The following is a 10154-nucleotide window of genomic DNA, read 5'->3' as shown; positions in this document are numbered from 1 at the left end:
AATAACCACCAGCCTGGAAAGCCATGCACACAGGTGCAATAATGGTATGAATTCTATGGGAGTAACCAATCACTTTCTCACTGGATTTAAAAGTTCCACAAAGACTTATAGCTGAGACTGTTGACAGAGTCAAACACCCACAGCTGGGTGATGCATAGGCCCTAGGGGAGATCCTACTATTATCTTGCTATATTGAACTGTCTCCTGAGTTTTAACTTTAGACACATAGAATATTGCATCTCCCAACCATTCTCTTTACAGTAGACAATAATTATTAGATACCTACAACCTCAGTTTTTCAGTGTACAGAGGATAAGGGCCTGTGGAGCGCTCAGCTTTCCATGACACAGCTATATCACAGCCTCAAATCCCTAGGCTTAGGAAGCATATCAGAAGAAGGGGGAGGAAATAAATTATAAGACCCATAGGTAGTGGATGTCCACAACAAAACAGTATTTGCTAGCTGAGACAGGGTTGCTGCACAATTAACTCATAGCAACTTTAACTGCATGCAACAGACATGTACAAGATCTGGCCAACCAACATCCCAGCATTAATGAGGGAGGGGTTCATGAAGTCCCACCCTGTGAGGAGCTATTGAAAGGTGATGGATGCTGAGGAAGGAGACTCAGCTTTCTTCAGGGATGCAGCATGTTGAGGCTATCCATGATCCAGTAATTTTATTACTTCCTTGCACACTAATTGCACTGTTTTCTTTTTAAAGAAAACATGAATTTGGGAAGGAATAGTACTGGTTTCATATAGGGAAGATTTGGATGGTTGTAAACTGTGGTGCATTTGATCAAAATTTGTTATATGTATGTATAACATTTGTAAACATTAAAATAAAATAAATAAATTTAAAAAATAAATATATTCTCCCTATCAATAGAAACAGGGAATAAACACAGTACTTGGTGATGGGTCTATGAAGAATGATTGGAGCCCAAAACTCCTCCTATGTCAATATTTCAAAACAATTTATCTGGTGATATTAACTAAGGTGGAAACAACAGCTGACAGAATCAGATAAGAGCCAAACAAGTGTCAGGACATTATCTTCAGTTTGTGATATGAAATTTGAGGTACTCAGAGGACTAGGAAGAAAGAACCAACTCAATGGAGTAGGGGGAGGTGGCCTTACTTGGAAAAAGTACATGGATTCGAGAAAATGAATATTTGTAAAATATACCTTAAAATATAAATCCAGGGCTGGGAGCCATGGCTGTCCGCTCCTGGGCCAGTCACTCTGTCTAGTGCAAAGATGGAACACGGTCTTTGCAGAGGTTATGACCCACTGGTTTGTTGGCAGAACTGGTCAGCGATCCTCCAAGGCAGCCATGGCAGAGCCACATCCCTCCTCCAGTGGCCTCACGGATGAAGTTGCCTTCAGTTGCTGCTCAGATCTAGACCCCAGCATCAAGGGCTTTCTATTGCAGCAACTGAACTAAGGACCCTAAGAAATCCCTGGATTTTTTTTGTTTGCTTTGTTTTGTTTTTCGAGACAGGGTTTCTCTGTGTAGCTTTGGAACCTTTCCTGGAACTCACTCTGTAGCCCACGCTGGCCTCGAACTCACAGAGATTCGCCTGCCTCTGCCTCCCGAGTGCTGAGATTAAAGGTGGACACCACCACCGCCCAGCATCCCTGGATTTATATACTAGAGTTCTTGGATTGACGTTACTCCAAAAGTTTGATTTTCCCTCAATGAAATTTTCCCTCTATTTTTTGGCTTACAAAAATAAGAATGACATTCCTAAAGATAAGACTGAAAGAACAGCATAGACATTTTCCAGAAAAGCTACACTTGAGTTGACACACAACCGGGGCACAGAGGATGATGAAACCCAGAGTTACCACAAAAGCAACTCAGACCCTCAGGGAATTGGTCACATTGGGATTGCCATTCCTGATGTCTACAGTGCCTGAAAAGATTTGAATGACTGGAAGTCAAGTTTGTGAAAAAACTCGACAATGGTAAAATGAAAGGTCTGGCATTCATTCAAGATCCTGACGGCTACTGGGTTGAAATTCTGAATCCTAACAAAATAACAAAGATTACTTAGTTCCGTAAGAATGCTCCTTTGAGGTGTTGGTGACAGTGGGGACAAGAAACAGTGTGATACAGATGCTAAGGCACCAGAAGCATTGAGAGCTGATGGATCTTTGCTCCAGTTCAAGTCATTCTGAAATCCTTTTCATTATCCTGTTTCAGTGGGTTTTTTTGAAATCTCCCCTCCTCTGTTCAGTCAACCTAATTTTCAAGTACCAGTTTATCTTATGACTTTGACAAACTTGTGTGACTTTGCTTTTTAGATAATAATTAGAACGATCCCCTTCAAAGACTACATTTGCCACCCTGTCTCTTAAGTACTACTCAAGTCTGGTTTTGATTCATCATTTAAAATTTTGTTTTAAGTGTTTCTTTTGGAGGGGGCTGTTACCTTTTGGGGTTTCAGTTCTTCAGAAATAACTTTTCATAATGGAAATTAAAGAACACTGAACAGAAATGAAACTTCATATGTACTTCAAACAGCATAGTGTTTATTTTACAAGAGAGAAGGCACTCAAGAGCAATTCTGAATAATGCTGAAAAAGACACTGACAGAAATACTAATTTGTGTGTGTGTGTGTGTGTGTGTGTGTGTGTGTGTGTGTGTGTGTATTACTTTCAAAGTTCAAGGACAAACTTTACTGTTCTGGGAATGAGGAGAAGGAGGGGATATTACTGGGAACTTAGAAACTGTGGTGATATATCATCATTGTCAGCAAACTTGGTGAGTCAACTAAGATATCTTAGAGGGAAAAATTAGTTAAAAGAAAATATTTTTTACCACATTAAAAAAGGGAAACATTTTTACAATAGAGGGAATTTGGTCTCTGTTTGATAACACATTAGGCAGTCTGAAAATGGAACAATTAAATGAGAGAATAAGTAATGTTGATGGGAGTTACATAACATCAACTATGAATATTATTTGTTTGGTCATTTTTGGTTTAGCATTAAAAAGTTTGGTTAATTTGAGTGCCAAGATAAAAGTTTAGAAAAACTTGTTAAAACAAATCATAGAGATATTGAGACCCAGACAGAAGAATTTAAAGGTGAACCTATCTCAGTGTTGAATGACACAGTTACAGAGAAACAGCCTGTTTTCAAACAACTAATTTTAATCTATCCAGTAAACTTACAGGAACAGCCAAATGCTCAAGGCTGTGTATGAGCTGACTGGACTCCAGTGGAAATGTTAGATATGAGGATACTTAAAGAAGTTATAGCCTCACATGGTATGCAATTTAAAGCAGATGTTAAACTTGTGGTCAACTTATAATAGAATTATCCCCCAGGAATGGAAAGATTTGGTTACAGCAATCCTAGAGGCCAGTCCACAGTTACAGTGGAGAACCTGGTGGAAAGAGGAGGCTAAAACTATAGAACAATGGTGTAGGGCTAGAGATATGAAAATTTCCCAAGATCAACTTCTTGGAGAAGGCAATTATGCTGATATACAAAGACAATCTTTATGTGATAACCACACCATAATTCTATGCCACATCGCAGCCGTGAATGTGTGGGACAGAATTGAAAAAGCAAGGAAGAAAATTGAGTCATTTACAAAAGTTATACAGGGCCCAAAGAACTTTCACAGATTTCTTACAAAGGCTGTCTTCAGCAGTACATAGAATGATACCAAATTCAGAAGCTAGACAGATAATAATTGAATCTCTGGCTTTGGAAAATGCCAATACAGCATGTAAAAGGGTAATTAGGCCATTAAAGGAAAGACCAGCACCCTTGGAAGAATGGATCAGAGATACAATTAATATTGAATCTCATGACCAAGGATACTTGGATAGGAGACTAGATTTCCAGAGGTCTGAAGAAAAAAAAATGTCCGATGCTTTAATTGTGGTCACCTAAAAAGGGACTGTAAATAGGGCATTCCTAGAAACAATGTTTCTTCAAGGAACAATGGCAACAGAATGCACCTCCCTTCTGGATTATGCAGAAGGTGTGGTAAGGGCAAACATTGGATTAACAAATGTAGATCAACAAGGGACAGACAAGGTAATCCTTTACCTTTGCAGTCAGAAAACTCCCTGAGGGGCCTCTTGCAGGCCCCCATGGCAAATTCAGTTCAGTCATTTCCTGCCATCATAGAAAAAAACCCTTCTCAGAGCAACTAAATAACCAAATGCCTATTGTAAAAAACCATACTGCTCAGGATGATAGAACAGCTATAGCAGAGAGAACAAAAAATTCAAGAGAAACCATAAAGTGAATTTTTTGGCAAACATCTATAAATGAACAAAGACCAAAATTAAAAATACCAATAAATGACATTCTCATTGAAATTCTTGTCAACACAGGTGCAGAAGTAACAATAACTGCACAAGAATCTTGGCATCCAAATTGGCCTCTTCAGGAAGTAAATTTATAGCTGTTAGGGATTGGAACATTATCTGAAGTGAAACAGAACACAGATGGATAGGGCCAGAAGGACAGAGAGGAAAATTAAAGCCATATGTGGTTAGTGTAGCTATGAATTTATGGGGCCATAATATATTACAACAATGGAATACCCAGAGTAACATTCCTCCAACCTCAGAAACAAATCATAAACTAACATATGTTTCTAAGAAAAATTATAAGGTATTATTATACAGAATGGTCACCAACCATCCAGATTGCACAACAACAGGGCACAACAGCTGCTGATCTTTCAAAGACACCAACAGCTCTACATTTAAAATGGTTAACCGACAAGCCTATATGGGTTCAGCATTGGCCTTTAACAACAGACAAACTGCAGGCCTTGGAAGAGCTGGTAGAAGAGCAGATAAATGCTCAGCATATTGATGAATCAACCAGCCATTGGAATTCTCCTGTATTTGTTATGAAAAAGAAATCTGGTATGTGGAGAATGGTAACAGACCTAAGAACAATTAACAAAGTCATTCAGCCAACGGGCTCTCTACAATCCAGAATTCCTTTGCCTACTCTGTTACCTAAAGGATGGCCTCTTATAGTTATTGATTTAAAAGACTGTTTCTTCTCAATACCCTTATAAGAAAAAGACAGAGAAAGACTTGCCTTCACAATGCCCACTTAAAATAATTCTTAACTGGTTAAGAGATATTAATGGAGGGTTCTCCCTCAGGGAATGTTAAATGGCCCAACCCTATGCCAATATTTTGTATGACAGCTGTAGCAGGAATCTTAAAAGTTCTTATTAATGAAATCAAACCTGAGCCAGTTATTGGGGTGAACACTGGAAGATCAGAGAGTCAGAAGAAGCCACAACTAACCTCACCTGGCCAACTTCTCAGCTGATCTTGTTTCCTCAGACTGGAAGCCTCTGAGTCCTCATATCCGAATGGCTCTCAGCTGAACTGTGCTGCTCAAAACCTAAATGCTTAACCAGCCAAATGCTTAACCAGCCAAATGCTTCTAGTTCCTGGTCTTCACGCTTTATATATCTTTCTGCTTTCTGCCTCACTCCCTGGGATTAAAGGCTCACTTTCTGGGATTAAAGGCGTGAGTCACCATGCTTGGCTGTATCCTTGAACAGATGGATTTCTGCCTCTGGAATGCCAGAATTAAAGGCGTGTGCTACCACTGCCTATCCCAAGTATCTAGTGGCTTTTCTGTTCCCTGACCCCAGATAAGTTTATTAGGATACACAATATTTGGGGAACACAATACCACCACAGACAGCCAATGGAAGTAATATGTAAACAGTTTCCTAAATCTGTAATTTATCATTATATGCACAATAGTTTACTAGCTGATTCAAATGCAGACACCTTAGAAAGAATGTTTAAAGCAGAAAATTTTGCTTTGTTGGGGATTACAAACTGCTCCTGCAAAGATACAAAGAGGAGATTTTATTAATTCTTTATGATATAAAATAGGTCCACAAAAATTAGACCCCAAAAGGTGCAAATTAGAAGAGATCAATTACAAACACTTAATGACTTTCAAAGATTATTTGGAGACATTGCCAGTCTATGGATTGCTGTTGGGGTAAAAAAAATAATAAACTGAGTAATTTGTTCAAAGTCTTAGAGGGTGACAAGGACTTAAATAGTTCAAGAGAATTATCAGCTGAAGCTGAGAGAGAATTGGCTTTGGTGGAAAAGAAAATACAGGATGCACATGTGGATCATGTGGATCCAAAGCTTGATTGCATTTGGTTATTTTACCCTCTAAGCATTCTCTTAAAGGAATTTTAATGCAGAGGGAAGATATTGTATTGGAATGGATATCTTTACCAAATAAACAAAGTAAAAAATTTAGAACTTATGTGGAAAAAAAATCTCTGAGTTGATTTTAAAAGGAAAATTGAGACTTTGTCAATTAGCAGGGATAGACCCAGCAGAAATTGTAGTACCTTTAACTAAGGATGAAATTGTCAAATTATGGACAGAAAGTGAACCTTGTCAAAGAGCTTGCAGTAATTTTTTGGGAGAGATTAACAGCAAATATCCCCAAAGTGATAGAATTAAACTTATAAAGAGAGCTGATTGGATCCTACCTCACACTGTATGAGAAACCCTACAGTTTGTACAGATGCAAACAAACAAGGAAAGGCAGGTTACAAATCAGAAAATTTAAGTAAAGTGGTTCAAAGTCCTTATAATTCTGTTAAAAAGTCAGAATCATATGCTATTCTGATGGTATTAATGGATTTTTCATAAACTCTCAACATAGTTACTGACTCTCAGTATGCTGAAAGAGTGGTCTTACATATTGAGACTGAAGGATGTATCCCTGAGTAGTCAGAATTAACTTCACTATTTATTCAGTTACAAAATATAATCAGGAATAGGAATCATCCCTTATATATAACTCACATCTGATCACACATGGGTCTGCCAGGACTTCTAGCACAAGGTAATGATGAGATTGATAGATCATTGATAGGAAATGTGCTGGAGGTCTCATAATTTCATAAAAAACATCATGTCAATAGTAAGGGTTTAAAAGGGGATTTTTCTGCAAGAGACCCAGGCATTGCATCTCCAGCTGCAAGAGATCCCTGGCATTGCATCTGTAGCTGTAAGAGATCCCTGGCACTGCTTCTGCAGCTACAAGTGCCAAACAGTAGAGAATTTACACAAAGCATTGGGAAAGTCAACCTTGCAAGTTACACACCCAAGCAAGTTATTATAAATACAGAAAGTAAAGTACACAGAATTTTAAAAAGCAAGAAGTCTGTATGTTTAACCATGAGACAAGTGGCATTAAAATGCTTCTGACCTCTCCTCTCAGCCAACAGCATTTATTAAGGCACATGAACCACTTTCTGTTGAGGTCTTTATAAAACTAATCAAATAGCAAATGTCTGGCCCTAACACAGGTAAAGGCAGCATCACCCTCAAAAACACATACTGTACACTGTTCTTTTCTGAAGCTGTCTCAAGGGGCTGTGGACAGATACCAAAGTTGGCTTGGTTTTTTCCCAGTGGCCTCAAACAGACCACCTTTCTAAAGACAGTTTTCCAACATTAGGGAACCATATATGTGATATAAAACATGAAGACCCTGTGGCATTTCAGACCATTCAGTTCATACTTAAGGGCACTTAACAAGATTAATCTCATCAACTAGACAGGGCACAATCTGGAGTCCTTCAGCAAAATAACCATTTATTCAAGGCCATACAAGAACTGGGAGAGTGAGTCTCCTGGGACACAGAGGCATTTTAGGTGGAGAATGACAGTGACCAGCAGCCTCCTGTCCCCAGGTGTCCACCTGTACCACATCACAGCAGCGTGCTGGGAGGCTCATAAGTGTCAGCCTCCTCCTTGGGTTTCTTCAGGAATCTAAATGCCTCTTCTGCACTCACTGGGAGCTGTACTGGCAGGAGTTTCCCTGAAGGTAAATCCACGTTCTTAGGTAGAAGCTTAAACCCTTTCATTTCTCTCCCAGAGTCTGTCACTGGTATTTTAAGTAGCACAATAAACAGCTTGGAACTGGAATGCTGGTCTTTCAGGTCAATGGCTGGGTCTCTCTCTGTAATATCACACACTAAAAAAGCTCTCCCTGACCTCTGTAACACAACCCTGTGGGAGAGTGAAGACTCCTGCCCTGTCAGATCCCCTGTTAACAGTGAGGTCACACCCCAGCTGCACCTTCATCTGGAAACTGCCTCACCCAGTCTTAATATGAGGGGATGTGCCTAGGCTTATTGCAATGCGATATGCCATGTTTCATTGATATCCCTGGGAGGCCTGCCTTTCCCGAAGGGAACCAGAGGAAGTGTGGATCTAGGGGAGAGGGGAGGTGGGGGAAAGGGTTAGGAGGAAAGGAGGGAGGGGAAACTGAGGTCTGTATGTAATATATGAGAGAAGAATAAAAAAGGTTTTTCTATAACCTGACAACAAGCCAAGGAAATTATAAGTAAATGTCTTGCTTGTTCCTTTTACAACCAAACTCCACTATCAGCAGGATGTAACCCAAAAGATACTCAGAGGAATGAAATCTGGCAGATGGATGTGTTTCATTTTGCAGAATTTGGAAAATTGGAATATGTACATCATACCATTGATAATTATTTAGGATTTCAGGGGGCAACTGCACTGAGTTTTGAAAAGGCTGATTTGGTAATCATGACTTTGCTAGAAGTTATGGCTATCATGGGTATACCTGTACAAATTAAAACTGACAATGCTTCAGCATATGTCTCTGGTAAAATGAAATGGTTTTTTGCTTATTACAATATAAAGCATATTACAGGTATACCACATAATCCTACAGGCCAAGCAGTCATAGAAAGATCAACTCGAACTCTAAAGGATCAGAAAGGGGTAACAAAAAACCCCAGAAATAGATTACATAATGCTCTGTTAACTTTGAATTTTCTCAATGCCAAGGAGAAAGGAACAACAGCTGTGGAGAGACATTATATAACAGAAAAAACTAGAGAATTAAATCAGCCTGTATACTTTAAGGATGTGCTGACCTCAGAATGGAAACCAGGATATGTGTTACATTGGGGATGAGGCTTTACTTTTGTTCTACAGCAGAACAAAAGCTATGGATACCATCAAAATTGATAAAGGTTCAATTTGAATTAAGAGACCTCTTAATTAGAAGAGGTGGCAGTTCATCAATCAATTTAAACTATTCATTCAGTTTAAACTAACTTATACCACTAAAATATGCTTTTCACTTCATCAGATATAACTTACCAAAAGGGAACCTCCCCAAAGTTAGGCTTGGGGAAGGGTTTTTGTTGTTGTCTTTCAGGAAAATGAAGGCATTCAGCTAAGGAATCTGAAGAACACTGGACAAATGAGACATCTGAAGAAAAAGGACAAATTATCCTGAAAGAAAATGCCTCAAGAAAAAAGAGTCAATTGGCCTATTGGTATGTCACATATAAAATTTCATGTCTTCCTAAATGTTTGCTTCTGCTGTTCTCTACAGACACTTAACATAAATTATCTTTATGTAGTCCTAGTTCAATTAAAAATTAAAGCTGCCTTTGGAGTTGGAGAATGGCTTTCTCTTTCTCTAAACACAAGCATGCTTGCTAAAAGAACATGAGCCGGGTGGTGGTGGCACACGCCTTTAATCCCAGCACTCAGGAGGCTGAGCCAGGTGGATCTCTGTGAGTTTGAGGCCAGCCTGGTCTACAAAGGGAGATCAAGTTTTCTGACAGGTTTTGGCACCAAAACCAAGCAGAGAAACCCTGTCTTGAAAAAAATTAAAAAAAAAAAAGAAAATGAAAAATCTCTGTATCATGTCAGAAGAGCCATCTGAAATGGGACAGAAGAAACCAAAATTAAGGGATTCTATTCTATTCTATTGCCACTAATCTCGTAATTCTTTGGTTCTATTTTGATTCTTCAAAACTTTTTTCAAGGTATGAATTTTATATCAAAATTTATAAGATTTACATGCATATACTTTTAAACTTTTGTCATAATATTAATGGTCATATAGAGTACTAACTTACTCCAGAAAAAAAGCTTCATCTAGCTGCTTCTACATGTTTTCGTGCTTGAGTCTCTATCAGTTTTCTGCAGGGAATCATGACCATGCCTAACAGCAAATTTGAAGTCTCCAAAAAGATGATGGGGCTCCACAATGATGATTCCATCAGGATGATGATAAACACCACCCAAAGATTGGCTTTCTACTACAAAC

The 10154-nt window shown here is 38.8% G+C and overlaps 1 pseudogene; it reads left to right on the top strand.

Annotated features, from left to right (window-relative positions):
- Window positions 1-1340: 1340 nt before the first annotated feature.
- LOC128119424 (lactoylglutathione lyase-like) lies at window positions 1341-2110 on the top strand (annotated as a pseudogene).
- Window positions 2111-10154: the final 8044 nt, after the last annotated feature.

This window comes from Peromyscus californicus, unplaced genomic scaffold (assembly GCF_007827085.1).
Source record: "Peromyscus californicus insignis strain IS unplaced genomic scaffold, ASM782708v3 Scaffold_23__1_contigs__length_62951481, whole genome shotgun sequence".
Taxonomy (NCBI): domain Eukaryota; kingdom Metazoa; phylum Chordata; class Mammalia; order Rodentia; family Cricetidae; genus Peromyscus; species Peromyscus californicus.
This window is presented reverse-complemented; position numbering and strand designations above follow the sequence as displayed.